The 27,738-nt window shown below is 41.1% G+C and overlaps 1 pseudogene; it reads right to left on the reverse strand.

Annotated features, from left to right (window-relative positions):
• LOC149281543 (ATP-dependent RNA helicase DHX8-like) overlaps positions 1-27,738 on the reverse strand; it is a 100,128-nt pseudogene that overhangs the window by 390 nt on the left and 72,000 nt on the right.

Below are 27,738 nucleotides of genomic sequence, written 5' to 3' on the forward strand. Positions count from 1 at the left end.
TGCCCATGGCCTTAGGGAAAAACAAAACAATACTACAAAGAGGAAGTGAATGAAAACACTACACAGTTTACCAGTGAACTAATATCAAATCAATGCAAAACAGATATAGTTTACTGTACAGTCCTGGTAAAATATTAAAACTAGACTTGCATTTTCGTTCCAAATCTTGTCATTTTGTCCATACGAAGAACGCAACATTGGACGAAAGAAAATGAATGTGCGCAGTACGAAAATCTTCGTACATTGGCTCGTTGCCATGGCTGCCATTTTAACTACATTAAGTGGAGCGATGTCTCACAATTTAAATTTAACTTTTTCTACACATTTATTTCTTGTTTCAATGGCAACTCGGAGGGATGAATGGGATTTCCGAAAACAAAAATGTTGGGACAAAGTTTGTCGAATACGAATAATTTCCCCCCCCGAAAACAAACATGAACTTTCTGCTGTTGCAGTCTAATTAGAACCACACAAACACAATTTCAAAATGGACAAGAGCATAGAAGTAGAGAATGTGCATATAAGTACAATATTCAGAACTTTAGCAAAGGGGTTTTGATAGAGGAACATAATAGATATGAACTCTTCAGGAATAATAAAATGTGATAACACAGAGGCCAAATAAGACCAGTTGAGCAAGGCAAAGACCTTCTCAGCATCTCAACACTAGGAGACATGGAGTGGTTTTGCTTTCTGACAAGTAAGATCAAGCTGCCTTGTTCCATACAATTTGAGAAAAACGTATTACAAATATTACTGACACCATGCGGCCCTGATTCCCTATGGGGCTATGTTTATTACAACAATAATCTCTTGCTCTGAGAAGAGAGCCATTAACCCCTTAAAGACTGGGCTTATTTTTTATTTTTGTACTCTTCTGGACCAAGGCTGTTTTAAAACTTTTGCGGGGCTCGTGTTTTGCTGTAATTTTGTTCTCTCCAATTTAGTGTACCCACACAAGTTATACTTCTTCAGATATCATTTTCGATCTAATTTCCTATAAAATAGGATAAGAAATTGAAAAAATAACTTTTTCTCGCTTTTATTTTGAAAATCTTTTACTCATCTAAAAAAAGCTAATGAAAAACTCTGCAAAATAGATTCTACTATTTGTACTGAGTTTAGAAATGCCCAATGTTTCTTTGTTTTTTTTTGCTTTTTCCTGCAAATTATTGGGCAATAAGTACAAGTAGCGTTTTGCTATTTCAGGTATCCCATAACACCATATATTTCTGAAAACTAGACAACCCAAGTTATTTCAAGTGCTGGTATTTTAACCCTTTCCATGCACAAGATTCTATCACCAGTGTTTGCCAAAGCTTGTAGTAGTAATTATTTTTTCTTCACACAAATTATACTTCAGGTATGAATTCATAACCTGGTATACCGTATTTGCTCGATTATAAGACAACCCCCTGAAATTTGAATATTAATTTAGAAAAAAAAAGAAAAAAAAGCTACCTTAGAAGAAAAAAAGTTTTACTAGTAAATATTGACATGTAAACTATTTTTTAGCCCCTTCAGTCCCAGGGGTTTTTGGTTCCTCAAGTACCGGAGCAATTTTGCCATTTTTGTGGTATGTCGGTTCAGCGATTATTCACTTTTCCTGCGAATAGTGTACCCATGTAAACTATATATTGTTTTTTCAAGGAGAGATAGAGCTTTATTTTGATACCATAGTTAGATGATCAGCTGAAAATGTAGGATGAGAAATTTAGTAAAAACTAGAGAAAATAAAAAATTAAATAAAAAAATAATAATTTTGAAAATGTTTTCCCTCTGAATCCTCACAAAATTTTTATCAATTCAGGTGTTCTGATTTCAGAAATACCTAATTTATATAGATTTTCCTTATACCCCCTTTATGCCACTCTGCCCCGATATGCTTTATACCCACCTATATGCCACTCTGCCCCCGATATGCCTTATACCCACCTATATGTCACTCTGACCCCGATATATGCCTTATAGCCCACTATATGCCACTCTGCCCCCCCAGATATGCCTTATTCCCACTATATGCCACCCCGATATGCCTTATACCCACTATATGCTACTCTGCCCCCCCCCAGATATGGCTTATTCCCACTATACGCCACTCTGCCCCCCTGATATGCCTTATACCCCTATATGCCACTTTGCCCCCCTGATATGCCTTATACTCCCATTTGCCACTCTTCCTCCCTCCCTGATATACCTTACACTCCACTATTTACCACTCTGCACCCCAGGCATGCCTTAATCCCCCCTATTTGCCAATCTGCCCTCCTGATATGCCTTATACCCATGTATATATATATTTTTTTATTTTTTGTATTTTTATTTTTTTAACTTGGAGCTCTGACAAATGGTCCTTCTGACACCATGTCTTATGTGGGACATCTTTGAAGCCAGTAGTAACAGGACAGGCCTGCATCCCAGCTTTATCTTTCCTGTGTGGGTGTGCCATCTCCGGAGCGCACTATTGTCCCTTTATCCAGTGCCTAAGCGGGAGTTGGTGGATTTCCCCTGGAACTCTCAGGCGGACTGCAAACATGTCACAGTCCCCTATACTTTGACTGACCACCCTGTGTAGGCTGGGGGCACCCTGTTTTCCAGACAATGGGGAAACTCCCTATCGTTAATCCGATAATTGTATTATGTCCCGTGTGTCACGTACACCCCCCTTCCCCATTGTATCCCGTAACTCCATAATGAGAGTACCTGATGGAGAACTAGCTTCTTTGTTAGAAATTAATTGAGGTACCCCAGTTATCTGATGCTTTTCTGTATAAAAGCCTGCCTTTCCCTGTAATAAATGTTTGTGTGCTTTTAAACCTAATGCGACTGGTTTTGTCCACTACGTTGGGAGCTTACGAAATAGACTGTTCAGATCTGCATGCTGTTTGTTGGGCTGATTTACTGGAAGCTGGAGGAGTATTGCTGAAGCAGTGGAGAAATTATCCTCCCTGTCTTTGAACCCGTAACACCAGTCAGTTGAATTCACCCCATTAAATCATATATTTTTTAAAAACCAGACACCCCAGGTTAGTTCAAATGCCGGTATTTTAACCCTTTGCATGCAATAATTTTACTAATTTTGTTAAAATTTGTGGTGGTACTTTTTGAGTGTTTTTTATGGTGCCAGAAGGGATAGTCTCCTCCCTGCATCGAAAGCTTCCACAAATTTATCCTTTGGCTTCTTATTACCATGGCAGACAGCTAGAAATTGATGTTTGTCCCCAGCCCTGCAGGATTTACGTCTCCTGGTTCGTTATGCCATCACTCCAGATACCTATCGGAGACGGTTCAGAGAAGCCCGATAGGGGCCAAGGGACACGCACACAGAATGGGCGTACTGTATGGACCAGGCGGTACGCAGTTGGCTGCAAGGATGTGCGGCCACTTCTTTTGAGGAAACTGCAAATTTTAATGGAACATTTTTTCCAATACGCCACAGAGGATGTATGAAATTGGGTGCGAGACCATGATCCACCCAACCTGGAGAAAGCGCACAGTTGGCAGACAAGTTTGTAGACATCCGGCGGCTATCCGAGCGGCAAACAACTGCCCACAACCCGGGCTAATCCCGTCCCCTTACCAGCGACAAGGCCTTTGATTGCAGCTCAGAGACGCCCAGCAGGAGGGCCCGCCCCCCCGATCCTTCCGGCCCTCACCACAGAACTATCCTGACCCCAAGAACTGTTTTCAATGTGGGTAGCCAGGCCATATGCTTAGGGACTGCCCAAACCAAGCTAATCAGGGCACCTCTGCCGGGCAACGAAATAGGTCCTGGTTACCCCGCCAAGCGCACTGTGTAAGCCCCCTCAAGACTGTGCATTGGACTAATCCCTCCACTACTCCGAGGATCACTGTTACTCATGCTCCCCGGACTCTACCCACACCAGGAAGGTACCGGGAGGGACAGGAAGCACCATTACCAACCAGTCCGTATTAACGGGCGACTGTTAGAAGGACTCAGACTCTGGGGCAGCACTAACCCTGGTACAGCCCAATGCCCTCTCCACAGCCGTCGGATTATAAAGTTGATGTCCGAGTCGCAGGCAGACAAATTGAGTGTGGTGACATAGCCGCCATATGTACCCCTTCCACCACGGAAGCAGACGACAAAGCCATCCCCGATCTACTCGCAGAGACCCATTTGGGGATCCACTGCCCATGCCCTAATGGGTACATCTTTGAGCCGGGCCATTTCAGTGTGCCCAACAAAACCATATATTTTTGAAAACTAGACACACCAGGGTATTTTAAATGCTGGTATTTTAACACTTTGCATTTTCATTTTACCACCAGAATTTTTTCAAAGTTTGCAGTAGTATTCTTTTGTGTGTATTTTTCCCCCACACACCTATGTTATGTATGAATTTACAGCTCCTGGTATATGCCGCTGTCACACGACACCCCAATATGTGTTCAGCAACATCTCCTGGGTACAGTGATACCCCACATGCATGGGTTTGTCATTTTTTGGGGGAACTAAAAGGCCACATTTGGTACGTGTGCATTTTTCTAATTGGTAATTAAATGTGTGGCCATCCTTCCCCCGTGTTAATTGGGACATTGTTGAACCCGGCCAATTCAATTTACCCCATCAAATCATACATTTTTTTTTTTAAAGTAGACACCCCATGGGCATTTAATATGCCAGTATTTTAACTCTTTCCATGCGAGAATTGATTTAAGCTAATGTGCTAATTTTAGGACTTGCTCACAAAAATATATTTTTTATATATATATTTTATTTTTTTTTGCCTTTTTAGTGACATCAGTGGGAAATTATTTTTACATTTTACTGTTTTTTAACAATTTTTTTCTAATTATTATTAATTTTATTTTTTTATTTATTTTTACTAATCACACTGATTAGAAAGCTGGGCTCCATTGACTTGCATGGTTGAATGCAGTACCTGTATTCAACCTGCAAGTGGAGCCAGAGTTCTCTAGAGGGTCTGGAGACCGCCTAGCAAACTTTTTCATCTTTATTTTTTTTTTTCCCGGTCACAGTCCATCCAGAGGTGTTTGGTGTCGCTGGATGCCTCTGATCCCTGATCGAGGCATTCCAGCGACACCATTTAAGTTTAGGAGCCTCCTAAAGGCTTTTAAAACGGTTGTTGACGCCCCGGGGAGGGGCCAGACATGGCCCCTGGTGCCGATCGTGGCGTTGCTGAATGCCTCGAGGTCAAAGCATTACAGCAACGCCGTTTGGGTGCAGAAAGCGAATGTAGATCGCTTTCTGCACCCGTTTAAAGACGTGCCACGTCATTTGTCGTAAGACTTGTTTTTCCGTGCTGTGCCAGAACCGGCAATTGTCATTAAGGGGTTAAGGTGGAAAAACTTCTCTGCACCTTTCTTAGTCAGCTTGGACGACATCTCCACTGCATTGGGATTATCCTGCTGTCCATGCCACTACTATCTTCCATGAATTAAACAAAACTTTTTTTTAAGGTGTTGTGATTGTATTTGCTCTGAATAGTGAGGTGGAGATATTCAGCCATCTGCACTCTCTCCCTGAATTTCACGTATTTTGCCTTTATATTGTTTTCTTAACAAAACTAATTACCCCCAAAACATTTGCCCAGCAGATCAAAACCACTGGTGCATCTATTGTTTCAGATGCCGTTTGCCATCAGCTGCCACCATTTGGACTGCATATTTAACAAATTAATTGATTGAAGAAAAAAGGAAATTTAAATGCACCGGTCATGGAAATTCAACATTGATAGCTCATTAAATCCTACCTATTTTTTTTTAATTTTTATTACATATCACTTGGCACACATACCACCTATCTTATTTTTGGTTTCTCTTCGCACACATCACGTATATGGTATTATTTGGTGTTTTTATTTTTTTTTTCAGGCGACAAGGCCGAAATAATATTATAGATTAATGTTTTTCACTATCTTTCAATAGCTCGGACTCTCACACATTCACATATGTACACATTTTACGCGAGTATTCTTATTTTATTTTTTTATATGTATATATTTTTATGGATTGTCATATGTATAATTTATCATGTATTTATCATATTGTTATATATTTATTAATATATTAATCACGGGTATAGATGATTTAGATCTTGTGTATGTTTTCACAAGTATAGAATTGTCTTTATATTTTTGTATATATAAATTAATTCACTTATTTATTTATATAAAAAATGGAAATGGAAGGGGGAAGTAAAAAATTTTTTTATTAAGAAAAAGGGGAAAATTAATGTTTTGTTATATATCTATACATAATTTAATTTATTTGGTATCTATTATACTGCTATATATTTAATTTATATTAATCATGGGTACACTTGATTTGGTTTCAGTTGTATGATTTTACAAGTATATGAATTAATTGAGTTACTATATTTTACATGCATTATATATACACATTAATTTATTTATTATATAGTTTTCTTTATATATATATATTTATTAGATATCACTTATGTGTGCAGATGATTTTTATATATTTTGTAATACAGACCTTGGTTCAGATTTCCCTTCGTGGTGGTTTAATTTATTTTATTTATTTTTATTTATTTATTTTATTCCAGTTTGGCAGATCTTGAAGAATATTGCCTGCGAACTCCAAGAGGGTGCCCTCACTTATTGGTTATTCCCATTTTTTCTCTTTAATGTGGGTCAGTGGTATTTGGTCCAGGAACAGGGGAAGGACCAGCCAGTTCAACCCAGTCTTTTTGCTTGTGCTGAACAAGAGGAAGGGTGACTATTACCCCCCCTATTTTTGTTTCTTTGACATATACTTTTTTATTATATTGTTATATGTTTCATGTTCTTGTGAAATGTCGAAGCCGGGTGTATGTGCTACCAGAAAAAGGATCTAAAATAAGATTTGTTTTCTTCAAGAAACTTATTGGCTTAGAACAGAAGAAGACATATCAATTATAACCTCATCCTTAACCCCTTAAGTCCCCTATGCATCCTAAGAATCCCCTATGGATGTACCGGTACGTCCTGCCCTTCTTGCAAAGGCAGGGACACGTTTGACAGCCTGGACTGCCCCCTGACAGCAGAAGCCAGCATTCTGCTGTCTGATTTCATGTAACAGCTTCCAGCACGAAAGCCGGAAAAAACGTTAAATTTTTAAACGCCAATCGAGCATTCTGAAATGCCTGATCGCGCATACCCTTCTGAGTCGCGTCACTGCTGATGTCACCTGGAAGGTCATCGGCGGACAGGATATCCCCTGCAGGGTCTGTCCAGACCATGCTGGGATATCCGATCGTGCAGATGAGGCACAGACACTGATCTCTATCCAAGTCTGTGGGGACTTGCATAAAGATCACAGTGTGATCGGTGCAGGGGAATTGCAGGGAAGAGAGTGAGAAACCATGATTCTCACATGCTAACAAAAAAATGAATATATATCTAAAAATACAAAAAATAAAATAAAAAAAATATATATAAAAAAGATGAAAAGAAAAAACCTTACATCCCATTGCCCTAACACAACATCTAAACACTATAACCCTCCTGCCGTCGTTCCCAACCCCCAAACCCGTTAAGTCATAAGCATAAAAATTCTATGAATAATGTACGCCTTATAGTATGTTCCCTATAAGTGCTGGGAAAATCTATATAAATTAGGTATTTCTGAAATCAGGACACTTGAATTGATAAAATTGGAGGGGATTTTCCATCACTTTACCTAATTTTGTGAGGATTCAGAGGGAAATGTATTAAAAAAATTTTGTTTTTTTCTAATTTTGGCTAGTTTTTATCTTATCCTAAATTTTCAGCTAATCATCTAACTATTGTATTGAAAGAAAGCTCTATCTCTCCTTGAAAAAATAATATATAGTTTACATGGGTACACCATTCGCAGGAAAAGAGAACAATCGCTGAACAGACATACCGCAAAAATTGAAGGGGTTAAGAGAAAAAGAGGGGTTGCAGTGATAATCTTGTCCAATATAAATATAGAGATTATATTCCAGGAGTCAGACCCAGAAGCTAGATATCTGATAATAGTTTGCAAGATACAAAATGAAATATTTACTATGCTAAAGGAACAATCATAATGGCGGGTGATTTCAATTGCATCCCCAACAGAGATGGATAAGATGCTAAGAAGAGCAGAAATAATTAATAAGAAATTAGATTAAGTAGCTAAACTTCTGAAAAATGTCATAAAAAAACCCACAATTATACGATATCTGGAGAGTTTTTAATCCAACTATTAAGAAATGTACTCATTTTTCAGCACCACATGCCTCATGTGCATCATGGAAGCCCCAACGGAAGCGGAGGGGAGAAGCGGCTGTCTGCGCGCACGCACAGACCCCTACCAGCTGCCAGAGAGGATCCAGGTCCCGTGCAGCACTGCAGGGGATTTGGATTTTAGTGCGCAACCTCCGCTACTTCACCTCACTGCCACCTGCCCCACCAGGGGTTAATATATTAACAGAAGAAAAACAGGACAAGTAAGCAGCACTGGGTAAGGTAAGCCTGGACTATTATCTTTATTTTTATGCTCATTTGCCCTGTGTTTCTTCTGTTGATATATTAACCCCTGGTGGGCAGGTAGAAGTTTTTCGGGGTCTATTAATTATGTGCATTCTTTAATTTGTGTTTATTTTTTTGATGTCTGTAATAGTTGATGTATTGTTTATATTGTCCATATATTTATATATATTTCTATTGTATTGTGTATTTATTTTTTTGTCTATATTTATAAAAGCATATATTTTTATACCTATTTTAGCGATGTCAGTTTTTCTTATATGGGGGCATAAGACATACCAGGGGGCACAGTGGCATAAAGGGGCTATAAGGCATACCAGGGGGCACAGTGGCATAAAGGGGCTATAAGGCGTACCAGGGGGCACAGTGGCATAAAGGGGCTATAAGGCATATCAGGGGGCAGAGTGGTATAAAGGGGCTATAAGGCGTACCAGGGGGCACAGTGGCATGAAGGAGCTATAAGGCATATCAGGGGGCACAGTGGCATCTCAGTGGCATATAGGGGTAAAAGGCATATCAGGGGGCACAGTGGCATCTCAGTGGCATATAGGGGTAAAAGGCATATCAGGGGGCATGGTGGCATATCAAGGGTAAAATGCATATCAGGGGCATAGTGGCATATCAGGGGGCATGGTGGCATATCAAGGGTAAAAGGCATATAGGGGGCATATATGGGACTAAGGCATATCAGGGGGGCACAGTGGCATATAGGGGGTATAAGGCATATTAGGGGACAGCGTGGCATATCAGTGGCATATAGGGGGCTATAAGGCATATCAGGAGGGGTATAAGGCATATCAGGGGACAGAGTGGAATATAGGAGGTATAAGGGGGCACAGTGGCATCTCTGACATATAGGAGGGTATAAGGCATGGGCGTCCAACCTTCGGCCCTCCAGCTGCTGCAGGACTACATCTCCCATAATGCTCTTTCAGCTAAGGGGCTGGCTGAGAAGCAGGGGAGATGTAGTCCTGCAGCAGCTGGAGGGCCACAGGTTGGACGCTCCTGGTATAAGGCATATATGGGAGCAGAGTAGCATATAGGGGGTATAAGGCATTTCTGGGTCAGAATAAATAGCAGTCCGGGAAGCGTGTAGAGCGTAGAGCTCCACACGCAGCCCGGACTAAGCACTGGGGACTCAGAAGCACCGGTAAGTTGGGGAGGGGGGGTTAACACAGGAGGATCCAGGTCCCCTGCATGGCTGCGGGGGATCTGGATCTTAGTCTCATAATCAGACCTATTTGAGGTCTGATTATAAGACGACCCTGATTATAAGACGAGGGGTATTTTTCAGCAAATACAGTAATTTGTGAGAGCCCTGAAAAGGTTCCTAGAGGGGCTAAACCCTAATATTATATTATAATTCATCTTGGCAGGAAGAAACCAAATAAAATCACAAACAAACAAACTTAAATAACCTATTGTGGAACAAAATGATGCTGACTAGAGAAGGAAACAGTTTACCTGTAACAAATAAATAAGCAGATGTGTCCCCAACTGGTATTAATGCCAAGAAGGTTACAGTGGAAGATTGAAAGTAAAAAAGCCTAACTCCACTAGAAACCTAAGAGGTAGGGAAGTGCCGTCTACCACAAATGGTTAAGGCACTGGGCTGGCATCTGCCTTGCAAATTCAACATTTAGGGAGGGAGCTTTTTTCCACAGGTGTAGTGGAATTAACCACCATCTAAAGCAGCTCTGCAAGAACCACTTACATGAAACAGTAGGAGAAAGTGCAAAATGTCAGCTGGTGATGGAGATATCTTTCATTAAAGGGGTATGACAAAAACAGTTCTTGTTAACTTGCAAAAGGTTAGGTTTGATGAGTAAGGAGTAAAAGCTCCCCTATCAAACAGATTGAATAAATAGGTTGAAATAACTAGCTTAAAATCAAGCATGGCTACCTCCAGGGTTCAGTTAGGAAATACCAGATATGTTAATAAGTGAGGAGATAGTTTTGGCTTAAGCATCCAAAAACATGACATCTTATGAGTGCAAGGTGCTGGTGTAGGTAGTGATGTCCGGATCATGAACGAATCGTTCATTTGATCCAGTTCTTTTTAGTGATCTGGATGAATCGGTTCAGTAGACTGAACGATTCATTTGTAGCAGTTCAGTCTGTGAATCATTCAGCTGTAACCTGATCCTAGAGCTGTGAGTCATCTGCAGAGCACTCAGACACAGACTCTGGGGTCAGGTTACAGCTCATTAATTCACAGAGGAACGATGACTCAGAGTCAGAGAGTCGTTCAAAGATTGGAATGATCCGAAGACTCGAATGATCCAATGATTCAAATCTTACAGGGATCCGGATCTTACAAGGATCCGAATCTTACAGAGAATATTACTGATACCATACTTTTATAAATAAATACATTAATAATCTTCACTGCCCCCAGGATTTAGATTCCCCTAAATTTGCCCCCCTTTACCTATAAGTGCACCTACAGTTAACTTTATTAAATTAATTAAATTAACCCTCAGTCATCAGCATAAAATTAACCCTTATACCCCATCAACCATAACTGCCCCTGAAATTAACCGTAAAGATCCCATTAACCATAACAGCCCCTGAAATTAACCCTAAAGACCCCATTAACCATAACGGCCCCTGAAATTAACCTTAAATACTCCATTAACCATAACTGCCCCTAAATTAATTGCATGTACTCCAGATAAATTACCTAATAAATTGGTATGGTTGATGGGGTCTTTAGTGTTAATTTAGGGGCAGTTATGCTTAATGGGGTGTTTAGGGTTAATTTAGGGGCAGTTATGCTTAATGGGGTGTTTAGGGATAATTTGGGGGCAGTTATGCTTAATGGGGTGTTTAGGGATAATTTGGGGGCAGTTATGCTTAATGGGGTGTTAAGGGTTAATTTTAGGGGCAGACATGGTTGATGGGGTGTTTAGGGTTAATTTAATGGTGAGGGTTAATTTAATTAATTTAATAAAGTTAGCTTAAGGTGCAGTTGCAGGTAAAGGGGAATGTAAATCCTGGGGGCAGTGATTATTAATGTATTTATTTATAACAGTATGGTGATATTATCTGACTGATTCGAATCCCAATGAAGGCAGAGAGTCGTTCAAAGATTCGAATCTTACAGGGATCCGGATCTTACAGTGATCCGGATCACTGTAAGATTCGGATCCCTGTAAGATCCGAATCTTTGAACGACTCTCTGCCTTCATTGACATCACTGGAGGCAGGGGGGAGGATTCATAATGAAAGGGGCGGGGCCAATCGTTAGTGTGCCTGCACGGAGTTACTGGAAAACAGTAACTCCTGTGAGTCACACTGAGTGATCCGAAGATTCGGATCATGAATCGGATCATTTCAGTGAACGAATCGAAATGATCCGATTCACTTTAATGATCTTCCCATCACTAGGTGTAGGTCTTATGGTGTAGGCCAATATAAGTCATGATTTGTTGGTTAGCTACCCATCCTCCCTCCCATTTTAGGAGCCGGGCACACACCTATCAGGGAATGAAAATTGTTTATGGTATAAAGGCTTGGAGATGTTGCTTGATCTGGGAGGCCTTCAGTGACTGTACTGATGTTGGAGACATGTTTTAAAAATACATCTATTTTTCAGCTTCTAGTATAGTATGTCATGGTGTTGCCTTTAAGGTTGAACTTGAAAAGCCTTACCTTGAGAGACAGAACTGTGCTGGCCAAGTTAGTTCTCTGAATTTCAGGAACATTTGTGGTCAGCATCTCATCTCTGTAAGCACGCTCAGTGTAGAGCCTGTAACACTTTCCAGGACCTGTTCTTCCAGCTCTTCCAGCTCTCTGTTTGGCTTGTGCCTAATAACAGGAAGCATCTATTATTTACAGAACTCAAAACATAAGTGTTGTATATACTTCTCCTCTCTCAAACCAATACCACCAATTGATATGCGTGGAGAATAATCTGCTCTGCGTTGTGTATTAATGATAAATGTAATACCCTTGTTACCTCCTCCAAGAACTAACATATAACCGTATCCCCTTTTCCAGATAATATATGTCTAGTTCTACTAAGGTTTTCTACCTGATATTACAATAAAACAGCCAACCCAAGATTCTTACCAGAGAGAGAGCTTTAATTAGAATCTACCCAGATTAATGTTACAGCAAAGACAAAACCAGAGTTACAGTGATATACAGATGACAATCATTCATACCACTCACAAACATCCCATCTATCTAATATCTGCTGCTAAGTGTGTATGCTGTGTGGGTGATGTGCCAAAAGTGAGACTCACCAATCCAGTCTCTTTTCTATGTGTTTCTACAATGTCTTTTTAAGGGATTTCTCTATTGATGTGTAAATGAGATCCCTGTCCTGTGTTCCCAAGACCCCACCGTGTGATGTTATTGACTTGCTATGTTTCCCATGCCTATCTCCAGGTGATGCATTTCCTTCCTTCTCTACATAGTGTATAGGTGTGATATCTTCTTACAGCTGTCTTTCCTGTTACTTCCCCCCTAAGTGGCTTGCAGCTATCATACATACATATATACACACAAACTTAATCAAGCACATATTAATTACAAATATACATACTTTGTATTTACCCCAACAATAAGCTTACAGTTTAGAAAAATATCAAGGGCCAGTCTAGTTATAAGTGGATATTCTGTATTTGGCGAGGGGACAAAAGGAACAACAAATCAACGTAATGATGCATAACTGTGATGGAAGTTTTGGGTTTAGTACTAAATGCATGACACTGCCCCAACACTATAATACATAATGCACTCCAAGCCCTTGTGAGCTAGCTACATATTTGCCACTCAGTTATAGGGACACTCCAGCCATTGTATGTACTTTAATGAATATGAAAGAAACAGAGTCAATTTACATTTTCGCTGGGCCTGTTTGCAAATGCCTAGAGGGATTTTGCAGAATTCTACCAAGGCATCTGCCCCTTTCCCCCAGCTAAATGACGTGCAGGAGATGTACTCACCCTCAATCAGTTCCAGTTCTGGGCTCTGCTGAATACTGTGTGTTAAGACCACAGTGTGTATTTGTAAAGTTTTCCTATTGATTTGTATTGGAGCACTTTTTTGCCATTAATTGGCTGTTTCAGCTGTCAATCAGTGAAAGGACATACTCCCATTTCATTGGAAGTACGAACCTGCCTGATTGACGGCAGCCAGTCACTGGGAAGCAATTTCAGAACAAGATTTTGATGAATGGTTACAAATTCTGCGGCATGCGTTTTATTTTTTTCAGTTGGGAAGAATGTATAGTAACCCCTTTGTGTTGGTATAATGACTTAACTTATCATAATTGCCATGTTGATGAAGACCTTATGACGAGTTAACTTATCACGTAGCGCACAGGTGTACTCACCGCCTCTCACCATTTCCCAGGTCCAGGATACTGCCTCTCAAGGCAGGGTTCCAGGACGCTATCGGTGATAGTTATGAAACACTGATCATGAGGTACAGAGAATGACAACTTTCCAGGGGTTAACATTAAAACATTTGTTTAAAAAAAATTATTATATATAATTTATATAAAAATAACTATTCTCATGCCTCCCTGATCTCAGTAATAAAATTAAACATTGGCACCAAAAACTAAAATGACCCTAATCAGAGTAATTTTCAGGGTCATTTTACTTTTTGGTGCCAATGTTTGTTAATTTTATTTACCCTATTTTTTTTGGGGGGGGGATGTTTAAAATTTTCTTTTTGTTTTTTTTTTAAAGCAAGATTAATTTCACCTTTGCTGTCATGTGCTATTGCTCGGGTTGCTCTGATCAGTACATTGTATTTGCTCAATTTTAAGAAAATACCCATTGTCTCGTTGTTGGTTGAATTAATGGTCGAATTCTCCTCAGAAAAAGTTATTTCCTTTAATAGATTATGCGCATAATCGAGACAAGGCACACAACACACAAAAGTCGAAGCGTTGTCTGATTATATGTTTAGATTACGTGGTTTATATAGCATCTTATCTACTTGTAATAGCATGCATTATTATGATTGGTTACTTTTCAAGCAGGTTACACCTATTAAGCTGCATAATTAAAAATGGCCCAGACTTGACCTTTTATTCTATATATATATATAGAATATTATAGAGGAAGCGTGTTGGCGGGGACTGGTGCATATATCATGGACATGACATTTTCTACTTCCTTATATGTAAGCAAATAATATTTTCGATAACATAAGTATTTTTCCAACATTTCCCTCCTGTTTATCAAAATATTATTAAATATCAGACTCTTCATCTTCAGTATCGGTCATTAACACTGATAATTTATCTTTCATATCAACAACGTCATTAATATGTAGAGTCTCAGATACTCTTAATAATTGATCACATTCTTCTTTGTCGACCAGGGAGTACATAGTCTGATTTACAGCTTTATCAATTGTCTTATTCAAAAATCCTCGGCAACATGGAATAAAACAGCATCCTCCGAATATCAATACTGCGGCTACTATAGTGATAGTAATTATTCCGGACATTATCATTCCCGACCATCGCCCGAACCATCCTTCTAACCAAGAGGTGAACACATTATATATTCCTGCATTCTCGGCAAGTTCATTTGATAAGGATGTTAGTCCTTCGAGGGCTTTGGTGATGCTCCCATCAGGGGCGGTATTATTTGGTATGAAGGTGCAGCATTGGTTCCCGAACATCTTGCACACGCCCCCTTTCTCGGCCAATAGCATGTCCAAGGCCATTCAATTCTGCCAGGCCATAAGGGAGGTCGCATCCAGTTGCTCATGTATTCCTTTAATAGCATCTCGAGTATAATTCACAAACCGCTGTTGATTATAATAGATGTAGTTTATCCAGTCCACATTTTTTGCTATTGTACTCCACCAGAAAATGATTGATTCGAAACCTGCAGCAATTTGGTTTCGGGCTTTGAACTCATTTGGAACTCCTCGTGGTACTCCAATTTCATCAATATATATTCGATCATCAAACGATCCTTGTGGTTGTATTGATCTTTTCGGCCTTGAGGTTGGTTCCTTCCGTGAGGTCAACAAATTTAAAGGTACAATGAGCTGTATTACAGCACATTTTCCTTTTCCTCTGGGATCGATAAAAGGTCTTATTTTCCGGTCTCCACATAACCACCAAATATCTGCTCTCATCTGGGTTGGCTGTCGCAGTCCTGTGGAGAAAGTCTCGACACATAGTGAATTAGACAAATCTTTATAATCGAAATAGCTGCTATCACCCTGAAGTTTCATACAGGTGTAATTTCCCTCATATATTTGCACTGTTGGAGGTAATTGAGCCCTTTTAACCTTGGGAAACAACAAGTCTAATGTATGACAAGTTCCATTTCCAGGTGGGGCATAAGTCTCATCAAAGAGCTTTATTATGCAGTCAAATCCGACTGGATCATTCTCTTCTGTTAATGGAAATGGCACCGTAGCCAACTGCGGACGGGCTTCTGCGCAGACTATACAATTCTCTTTGTTTAGACTTTTTACAGTAAATTGAAGCCATTCCAACCAAACGTTATCTCCATGAAATCCTGCTTCCAGGGCAATTTGATCAATAGAACTCAAATTGGTATACCGAATTATCCCTGTCTCAATTTCCTCGATATGTTTTTGTTCCTGGATCTGAGACTCTTTTTCTGCTTGGACCTTATTTTCTGAAAAAGACAAAAAGAAAGTTCCCTGCGGGTCTCTACCGGAAACCCACACACCTATAGTATATAGTCTTTCATCCGTCTTCATAGGTTTCTTTAAAGTAAATAACAATTTATTACAGTTATTAAAGGTTGTACATTCGGATCGTAGTCTTTTCACAGAAAATCTTGTTTTGATTCTACTTGCTCTTGCCCCGGGTATATCATATCCCCAATCGTAACTAGCTGTTGTCCACATAGCATAATCCCATCCAAGACATGATGTTATGCTTTGTCTTTTAGGGGGCCTTTCGGGCATCCAGCATACATATACATCGGACTTAGCATAGTTTCTTGTTTGCTCAATATTTTTACAATTAATCAGTTTACACAGATCAATTTCAATAGAACTATCTCCTGCTGGTGAAAAAGTCAGATTTTGTGCTTTGGTATCTTCCCACTTGGTCACTTTCTTGTTCTCATTCCACTCAGTCTTTTTAATAAAAAAAAGGAATAGCATCAGTCACTACCCAATAAACTATAAGCAGGCACCACCCCTTCATCCTACCTGGCCGTCAACTCAGGGTTTGGGGAATGGATTTCTTCACTGGCTTGAGACGAGTCCAACCTATCGTCTGGACCCCCCTTTGTACCCAGACTTAATGAGTGACTACCAGCAAGTGGTGTTACCTTCTTACAGTGCGACTGATGTATCCAACAACTCCTCTCAGCTATCTTACATGCCGTGGGGGTGGTTAGTAGTACTTGGTACGGTCCTTCCCACCTCGGTGATGACCAATTCTTTCGTTTGATTATCCTTATTAGTACCCAATCTCCAACGCTCAATTTCTCAGGAATTGGCTCTTGTGTCTCTGGAAGAGAATTCACAGTTTGTATTGATCTGGTATTCAGCATTTTTGCCATATAATCTGCTAGGGTTAATTCCCTTTCATCATTTGCCTCTTTTACCTTTATCTGTGGCAAACTATAGGGTCTCCCGTACATTATTTCAAATGGGGTGAGACCCTGCTTATTAGGTGTAATACGCATACTCAATTTTACCATAGGTAGACAAGAAACCCAATTCTTCCCAGTTTCTGCCATAGTCTTTTTTAATTTATTCTTTATTGTTCCATTGTTTCTTTCTACCAACCCTGCTGACTGAGGATGATAGGCGCAATGATTCTTTAATTGTATACCAAATACTTGTGTAAATCTGGAGATTAGTTGATTGACAAAATGAGGCCCATTGTCACTGTATATTCTTTCTGGTATTCCAAATCTAGGAATGATTTCTTTTATCATGACCTTAGCTACTGTATCTGCATCTGCGTGGGCTGTTGGGAATATTTCTACCCATTTAGTTAATGCATCAACAATAACTAGGCAATATCTCATATTTTCACATTTGTTTAGTTCAATATAATCCATGCAAATATGTTGAAACGGATACTCGGGGTTGGGGAACTTCCCAATAGCAGGTTTGAGATTTCCCTGTGGATTATATCGAGCACAGATAAGACAATTAGCACAAAATTTTTTAGAGTAATTTTGAAATCCGAATGTTGTAAATACCTTATCTATGATGGCTACCATCCCTCCTGTTGAGACATGGCTCAGCCCATGACTCAATAAGGCTGCATAGCGAAACAATGATTTCGGCAATATTGGTTTGTTGTTAATGTGAAAAATTTTGTTACATAGAGTCGCTTGTTTAGACCGCCAATATCGCTTTTCAGACATAGGGGCAGCCTGCTGCATATCATACAAAACCTGGTGATCAATTTGTATATTGTGAGTGATTATGGCAAACATCTCTTGAGCAATTCTTTTTGCTTCAATATCTGCACGGTTATTGCCTAATGCTATAGGATCTTTGCTGTTGGTATGGGCTGCACACTTTATTACAGCTACTTCTTTTGGTAGATTTATCACCGTTAATAGTCCTTCAATTAAGTCTTTATGATTTATCGGTTTCCCTGTGGAGGTAATCATACCTCTATTTTTCCATTGTTGTGCAAACACATATATAGTAGAAAACACATATTGACTGTCGGTATAGATATTTACTCGTTTGTCTACTGCCCACTTGCATGCCTCTATGAGAGCCGTTAACTCAGCCGCCTGGGCTAATAAATGATTAGATAATTTACCTGCCTTGATTAGTTCAGCATTGTATTCAATGTTTCCTTTATCCCTTTTCCACGAGTGACTAATCTCACATCGCAACACCATATCTCCCACAGACTTCCACTGATCAGTTTGCTGTTTACACAGAGACAAATGTGGTGTTATACCTTTAAAAAAGTGTGGTCATTCAGGGGGGTTAATATACAAGATAATGTCCCTTGTCCTTTGTCTGTCCAGTAAAAATATTCTGTCTGTATTACGGTATTTCGTTTGTCTTTTAAGTGTGATTCATAATACTCGTCTCCTCCTGCTGTTTTCTTTATACATTGTACAATGAAAATTATTTGAATGTTGAACTTGTAAATAATCACAGGTCTCAAATGTCTTATGTACAAGTTTCAAAACCTGTATTATGTTTCCCTTATTTTCAGTAAAATCTATGTTCAAGGCATAATAGTAACGATCATGCCGTCCTTGATAGTTATTTCTTCTTCCCACCGTAACATCAAACTTATCTCCCACGGGTGCAATGTGCACTCCCAACTCTCTAATCAGATCTCTTCCCAGGAGATTTACGGGACATACCTCAGATAATATTACACTGGCGGTAATTATGTTTCCAGATTCTGGATGTTGTATTTGGAGGGGAACAGATAAGCTTTCGGTATGTGTCCTTCCATTTACTCCCTTTATGTGAATTTTACCAGTCCCTTTCTGTATGCCCGTACAGGAGGGATAATTCAATAGGGTTCGCGAAGCCCCTGAATCAACCAAAAATGTTACACGTTTGTTATTTACAATTAAATCAATTTCAGGCAAGTTTGATAATAACAACACATCATGAACATTACTGAGATCCAACGTCTTTTTCCTGTATTGGTCATTGCTCTGGGGAGTTCTGCTTTCTCTTGTCTGGTTCGGGACACTCTTTCGCCCAATGACCTTCCTTTCCGCAATTATAACATCCACGTGACCGTCTATCACCACTACCTCTTCTACCTCGGTATGACCCTCTGCCCCGGCCACGACCTCGAAATCTTTCTCTTCCTCTTTCGTTATTCCCTGTCAACGTTCCTTCATACTCCTCTCCCGCTAACATTACTCTCACTTTCTTTTTCTCCCTTTCTTTGTGCCACTTTTCAGAATGCTTAGCATATTCCAACACATCATTCAACGACGCAGTACGGAGGTTAACCATGTGTTTACTGACATACGCATTTATCTCTTTACGCGTCCCAGACACAAACACATTTTTCAACTGCTGCTCATAAGCAGAATTTGGATCTGGATCGGGAGGTGGGGTTAATCCACTATAGATATCAAAGATCTTTTTCAGTCGATAAAAATATTGATCCACATCCTCCCCATCCTTCTGGGTACATCTATTTATCTCCATCCAATTTGTTCTACGAGCCCATCTGGTCGTACAAGCAGTTATGAAAGTGTTTAAACGGTTAATTAAATCAACATGACCCCATGGGAGGGGTTGTCCCGCATTATCGTATCCATTCCAGTTCCGTTCTACTGAACTCCAATCTGATCCCAAAACCCTTCGACACGCTCTTTCTATTTTTTCACCATTTAATCGGTAACTGTTACAGAGCTCTCGGATATCAGTCTCAAACTGTTGGGGATCCTCTTTTGGATTTTTAACATGCTCAGTAGCTTTTTTAATATCCTCCTCTGTCCATGTTCTATGTACCCACATGGTTAATGGATGTCTATTACCGTGACCATCCTCTTGTCCACCCATTGGGTTTGGTACCTCTATCATAGGATATTGACCATCTATAGCATTTTTCTCAAATAGCCTGACATAATCAGCTCCTGCCTGACAATTAGTAATTATTCGATTAATTACTCTGGTGACTGGGCCAGAGTATTCTGGGGGCAGAGTAGGTACAGGGTGAATCACAGAAACAGTAGTGATAGGGTTACTTGGGTTTAACTCTCTAAGATCTGGATAAATACGTTCCAGTACAGGCGGAGACAAATTAACCACATCCTTTGGACTGTTATCCGTTACCACAGGTTGCAAAGTAGGAGGGGAAGGGGCTTCAGCAACAGATGGATTATTCTGCTGTTTCGCCGCCAACGTTAAATTGTCATCCTCCTTTTCTTTTAACATTAGTATTTGTTGTGCCTTTTTTAGCTCTATAGCCTGATTTCTTATGTGTGCTTCTCTAAGCCACCTTTCTGCAACCTCTTTCCCATTTTTCCCATATTTGGAGGAACCCTTTTCCTTGATTTTATCAAGTAAGGTTATACATCCCCTTTCAGTTAATTTACAATCAAAATGAAATTTGCTTTTCCATCTCTTACAATACTTAACATTTTCTGGATTAAGTTTGTATATGAACTGTTTGTCTCCTTTCAGTGGTTTTTTCTTTATCCACAAGAAAACACTCGCATCCTTTTGTTTCTTTCCCTTACTGTGGGATTTCCCCATGATACAATCTCACCGCAAAGCAGAAAACAAGGAAAATCTTTTGGTATTTATAAGATACCACGTCTGGACAGAGTGAAATAAAGAGCCCTCGGTATTTATAAGATACCGCTTCTAGACAGAGTGAAATAAAGAGCTCTTGGTATTTATAAGATACCGTTCCTAGACAGGAGAGGCAGGAAAATCACTCTCGCAGCGAAGTTGTTCACTTGCAATCCCAGCACTTGATCACAGAGAGCTTCTCACAAATGCCGGGGGGGGGGGGGCGTATTAACAACAACCTTATTAACTGTTCGTTCACCGTAAAGGACTCCTGAACAGTCATTCACACAGATTCATTCAGACAAGATTTGTGACATGGGTTGGTATAGCTGTCCCTGGACCATAAGAGCTCTTCTCTTTAAGGTCTTGTGATACTCTTTCACAATAATACAAGCCGCAACCAACCCCAACAGTATTGTCACAATTACAAACAACAATTTGTTATCACAAAAATAATGACTAACTACCTGTGCACATTTCTTCTGATCAGCCTCAGTACTCCAAGTACTATTTCTCATTATCGAATGCATACGCAGTTATTTATTTCAGTAGTCCCTGACAGACTTTGACCTCTTATAATATTTCCCAGAAATATTTTTCTACTCACATTTCTGAAGAGAAGACCGTACTAAATCTTCGGGAGGACGCTGCCGGTTTCAGGGACGATGTCGCAAAGTGCCTCTGGTTAACAGCAATCTTAGCTGGAGGACTTATATTACCCCAGATGCAGATTCTCGAGGTGCAGTTCCTCAGGACCGTCGTCCCCGTCTCCGGTCAGGACCTCCTCACACGGGGCACCAAAATGTTGATCTAAATAAAGGAAAACTCTTTCTCAAGAGAATTCGACCATTAATTCGACCAACACTCGTATTTGAGGTCGTCTTATATCCAGATTCTGGCAGCCTGTGGACGTCTGTGTGATGCGCGCAGACAACCTCCACTGCTGCCGGGGCATCTATGACAGGAGCGCCGGTGTCACATGAACTTCTGGTGCTCCACCATAGATGCCCCGGTAGAGGAGTAGTCGGGTAGCAGCAGAGGTTGTCTACGTGCCTCGCGCAGAAGTTCACCGGCTGCCGAATGTCTGCGTGATGCAGGTTGACAACCACCGGCTGCCAGAGAGGAAAATCTCCCGCAGCGCTGCAAGGGATCTGGATCCTCCTCTCTGGTAGCCGGTGAATGTCTGCGCGATGCATGTAGACAACCTCTGCTGCTACCCGACACTTCCGCCGGGGCTTCTATGACGGAGCACTGATGTGATCTTCCGGTGCTCAGTCATAGAAGCCCCAGCGGAAGTCCTGGTAGCAGCAGAGGTTGTCTGCGAGCATCGCGCAGATGTCCACCGTCTGCCCCCACTTGACACAAGGGAGTCTGAAGCACAGGGGACAAGTCTAGGGATGCATCAGTAAGTTGGGGGGGTATAAGGCATATCAGGGAGGCAGATTGGCAAATGGGGGGGGCAAAGTGGAGTATCAGGGAGGCAGAGTGGCATATAGGGGATATAAGGCATATAGAGGGTATAAGGTATATCTGGGGGGCAGAGTAGCAAGCCGTGGATCAGATGTGCATAACTGGGGGGCATGTTGGCAAATAAAAGAAAATAACAAAAAAAAATGTATTTTTCTCAGTTTTTATTAAACATGAAAAATAGTTTACATGTGAATATTTACTAATAACCTTTTTCTTATAGGGTAGTCTTATATTCAGGCTTTTTTTTCTAAATTAATATTCAAATTTTGGGGGGGTAGTCTTATAATCGAGCAAATACGTATATACACTCACTGGCCACTTTATTAGGTACACGTTGCAAGTACCGGGTTGGACCCTTTTGCCTTAAGAACTGCCTTCATTTTCCATGGCATGCTTTCTACAAGGTGCTGGAAACATTCATCAGAGATTTTGGTCCATATGGATATGATGGTATGAAGCAGTTGCTACAGATTTGTCGGCTGCACATCCATGATGCCAATTGAATTGACATCTGGTGACTGTGGAAGCTGCTGGAGTACATTGAGCTCATTGTCACGTTGTCAAGAAACCAGTTTGAGATGATGTGAGCTTTGTGACACGGTGCATTATCCTGCTGGAAGTAGCCATCAGAAGATGGGTATACTGTGGTCATAAAGGGATGGAGTTGGTCAGCAACAATACTCAGGTCGTTTAAATGATGCTCAATTGGTATTGGTATTAAGGGGCCCAAAGTGTGCCAAGAAAATGACCCCCACACCATGACACCACCACCAGCAGCCTGATCCGTTAATACAAGGCAGGATGGATGCATGCTTTCATGTGGTTTACCTCAAAGCCTGATCCTGCCATCTGAATGTCGTAACTGGAATCAAGACTCATCAGACCAGGCAATGTTCTTCCAGCCTTCCATTGTCCAATTTTCGTGAGCCTGTGCAAATTGTAGCTTCAGTTTCCTGTTTTTAGCTGACAGGAGTGGCACCCGGTGTGGTCTTCTGCTGCTGTAGCCGATCAGCATCAAGGTTCTATGTGTTGTGCGTTCAGAGATGGTATTCTGCATACCTTGGTTGTAACAAGTGGTTATTTGAGTTACTGTTGCATCTCGAACCAGTCTGCCCATTCTCCTCTGACATCAACAAGGCATTTTCGTCCACACAATTGCCGCTCACTGGATATTTTCTATTTTTCAGACAATGCTCAAACCCTAGAGATGGCTGTGCGTGAAAATCCCAGTAGATCAGCAGATTCTGAAATACTCAGACCAGCCCATCTGGCACCAACAACCATGCCACATTCAAAGTCACTTAGTCCCCTTTTTCCCCATTTTGATGGTCTGTTTGAACTTCAGCGGGTTCTCTCAGGTAAACTCCTTGGCAAGTTGGACCAGTGAGAGCCAGAAATATTGATAAAAGCTCTAAAAAAGCTCTTGGAAGACATCAAGACAGAAAGTCACTGTCAGCCTTAGAGACAGGCGTCTATTATCACTACAATCCATTGAACTGGTTAGATGGAGCAGCCCATTGTAAGGTGAGGAACTTCCCTCCACCAGGCTAAATTATAACCACCAGGTGTTAATTCCTGTTCCGGGGTCGCAGGAGTTGCAGCTGAAGAGTTCAGATGTGCAACCTTACAAAATTAATCGTTTCAACATCAGAATTTGAAGTGAACCTCAAAAGCTACTGAATTGCTCTCTCACAGCCATTTCAATGGGGAGATAACATGCTAATATCAGTCTTAACAGGTCCAAAAATAACAGGAATTGACATGGATGAAGAGGTAAATGTAAAAGAAGGGAAAGGTGGTTGTCTTTCTCCACAGATCCAGCATCTGTCCACTGTTGAAGTTGTCACTGTTCTGCCATAAGGATGTTAGGGCAGGGCTCGACAAATCCCAGGCGCCAGGTCGCCATGGCGACTGATAATTTTGTCCTGGCACCTAGGTGTTTGTGAGCCAAACCTATAATTGGGTTTAGGATCCAGATCCCTTGCGGCATTGCAGGGGACTTGGATTCTCCTTTCCGGCAGCAGGGGGCGTCTGTGCGATGCAGACAATCCCGCTGCTGCCGGCGGCTCCGCCCACCTTCCTCACTGAACGGGGCTGTCACCGCCCACGAAGGTCACTGAGTCACGCTGGCCAGCTGACTCAATTCTATTTCGGCTCAACGGGGACGGCTTCTTAAAATGCCACCCCTGTCGATTCAAAATAGTGAGTCAGCCGGCGCCGCTCAATAACTTTCGAGGGCGGCACCAGCGCTGCTCAACGACCTTTGTGGGCGGTGCCAGCACCGTTCAGTGAGGGTGGAGCCACCGGCAGCAGCAGCAGGAATCCAACAGAGTGCACATCGGGGTCAGGTCAGTGGAAGTTGGCAGTGGGAGGCTGGGACAAAGATGCCTATGGGAGACTGGGGGCAAAGACAAACTCTGTCCCCAGTTTCCTATAGACATCTTTGTCACTAAATAGCTTCCCATAATCTCATGTTAAGTGACAGATGCCTATGGGAGACTGGGGGCAAAGGCAAACACTGCCCCCAATTTCCTATAGGCATTTTTGTCACTAAATAGCTCCCCATAATCCCATGTTTAGTGACAGAGATGCCAATGGGAAACTGGGGGCAAAGGCAAATTCTGTCCCCAGTTTCCCATAGGCATCTTTGTCACTAAACATGGGACTATGGGAAGCTATTTAGTGACAAAGATGCCTATGGGAAACTGGGGACATAGTTAATTAATGGGATTAATTAATGGTAATTAAAAGTATGCACTGGTGCTTTTTAGTGTGGGCAAAGTGCTGGGGCAAAAAAAAAAAGCCCTGGCTCCTAACTTTTTCAGCTGGCTCCTAGATTTAAAAAAAAAAAGTCAAGCCGTGTGAGGGAATTTAACATCCATAATGTAGTATTAATTATATTAATACTACATTATGATTCATACATATAGATATCAAGAGAACATGTTCTTGAAAAACCATATGTTGCAACACACTTAAAATGAAAACTATTAATGGTTAAAAACAAAAAACCATAAGTGCATATGACACAAATGATACTACGCACCTGTGAGATTGGAGTTACAACAAGCTGATCGATACCAGTCTTGGAATTGTAAACTTTCTGCTTCACAAATCCTGGGTCTACTACATAGTAAATACCATCAATAGTGAGGGATGTCTCTGCTATGTTAGTGGCTATAACAACCTGCAAATGAACAACATTTGTCAGAATACTAAAACACTGATTTGATTGTACAGATCACTTAGGTTTCTCTTGTTTCTAGCAACCTGTTATAACTTATAACATATATCGGCCATGCTACCGCACCCTCTTTGAATTCTATGGTTTTACATATCAGGATATAATCATCTTCTACACATGACATGATTTATTCAACAAAAATAAACCCAGAATCGAGACACTACGTATAAAAAACTAAGTATACCTTATGATTCATTAGTGTAACTACGGGGTACTTACCTTCCGTCTGCCCGAACCACCGTTCTACTGAAGTCCCTTGACGCCTGTAGCCGCTGGCAGGTTTCCTGAACGCAGAGCGCATGGTCTCTTGGCTCTGTACACGCACGCCACCGTGTGGCCTCTTATAGGGACCACACTTATGCATTCCAAGTCTCCGTTTCATGTGAGGCGGGAAATTCAATTAGTATGTCTACTTAAACCTGGCTGTTGCACTAGATCAGTGCCTGTGATACTACCTTGTGCATGTTGACTGTGCTTATTAAATTTTTAGTTTCAAATGGAACTGTCACTCCACATGATAATGTTCCTAACATAGCTTTATGTAACTACATTTCCTAAAATGTTCTGTAAATTTTTGTTTAACCATTGCTGTGTATAACTTTGGGCCAAACACCACACACACACATATATATATATATACACACACACACACACACACACACACACACACACACCGTGTACGCCCGAATATAGGCCGCACTTTTTAAAAAATAAATACTTAAAGTGGGGGGGTGGCCTATATTCGGGTTTTAGCGCAGGAATCTGCAATTTGTATCGCCCGATGCCTGGGACATGCAGTTCTGGGCGCTGGGCAGGCAGCAGGGTTAGGAAACAGATCCCCCGCAGCACTGCAGGGGACCTGCATCCTACTCTCCAATACGCTCAGACAGCCTCCCCTGAGTGCTGGCACGAGAAACTGTCTAAGCGCATAGACGTTCACAGACTGCGGCGATGCGCGTAAACAACCTCTGCTGCCGGCACGTCTGCTTGATGTGCTTTAACAATCTCCCTTGCCGGGAATTCCCACGGTGGCATAAACAAACGCCTACAAACAAAGCAACGTTGTAAAGAAGAGTCGGCCAAAATTCCTCCACAATGATGTGAGAGAATGATAAAGACATACAGAAAACTTTTACTTGAAGTTATTGCTGCTAAACATGGTTCTACAAGCTAATTGTCACGGCTAGAAGACCAACAATGCAGGAACTTGGTATCATCCACCGGTTATGGGAGCAGAGCAGGATACAGGTAGCACCAGGCAAAAGAGTAGTCGTTACACGGAGCAGAGGACAGGATAATCAAAACAAGCCGTGTCAGATGCAGGAGATAGACAGGAACGTAAAAAAACAAGCCAAGGTCAAAAGCAAAAATCACGAAGTAAGAAACTTAATAAGTACAGCCAACATGCACAAGGCACTATCACAGGCACTGATCTAGAGCAACAGCCAGGTTTAAGTAGACATACTAATTGAATTTCCCGCCTCACATGAAACGGAGGCTTGGAACGCATTAAGTGTGGTCCCTATAAGAGGCCACACGGTGGCGTGTGTGTACAGAGCCAGAGACCATGCGGTCTGCGTTCGGGAAACCTGCCAGCCGCTACAGGCGTCAAGGGACTTCAGTAGAACGGTGGTTCGGGTGGACGGAAGGTAAGTACCCCGTAGTTACACTAATTAATCATATGTTTTTCATATGTAGTGTCTCCATTCTGGGTTTATTTTTGTTGAATAAATCATGTCATGTGTAGAAGATGATTATATCCCGATATGTAAAACCATAGAATTCAAAGAGGGTGCGGTAGCATGGCCGATATAATGCGAGAGGATCAGCGGTCAGAGCAGAGGAGGAAGCAGATTTTAGCATATATACTCATTCAGGGAACAGACCTATTACAAAAGCGATCATCGATCACTTTATACATGTGTCATGACGTGCCTGGTACATCAATTGTCATCAATATGCATTCTTCGTTGGTAGCGCTGCTTGGGACACTGGCGTATCCCTTTACATTTAAATGTTACATTGCTCATAGTACATGTAAATATGCAAAGATACGTACATAAATAAATGTTTAGAAAACAAATGTTTAAGGGTACAGTACCACTTAACATTTCAGCACATAATCTATTAAAAAATCATCCCTCATTGCGAAGCAAAGATTGAACCAGGCTTGAGACCTAAGGCATACTAAATAATTTTGGAGGTGCTATAGATCCATGGTCTTGGCCTTCTCTCCACTGTATCTACCTGTGTAGCCAGTTCGAAGGGTTTGACAAAGATCTGCCCACGGTGAAATAAGTAACCCCAGTGACCTGGTTC

The sequence above is a fragment of the Sceloporus occidentalis genome, unplaced genomic scaffold, assembly GCF_023333645.1.
Source record: "Sceloporus occidentalis isolate IW3139 unplaced genomic scaffold, rSceOcc1.0.p SCAF_130, whole genome shotgun sequence".
Classification (NCBI taxonomy): Eukaryota; Metazoa; Chordata; class Lepidosauria; order Squamata; family Phrynosomatidae; genus Sceloporus; species Sceloporus occidentalis.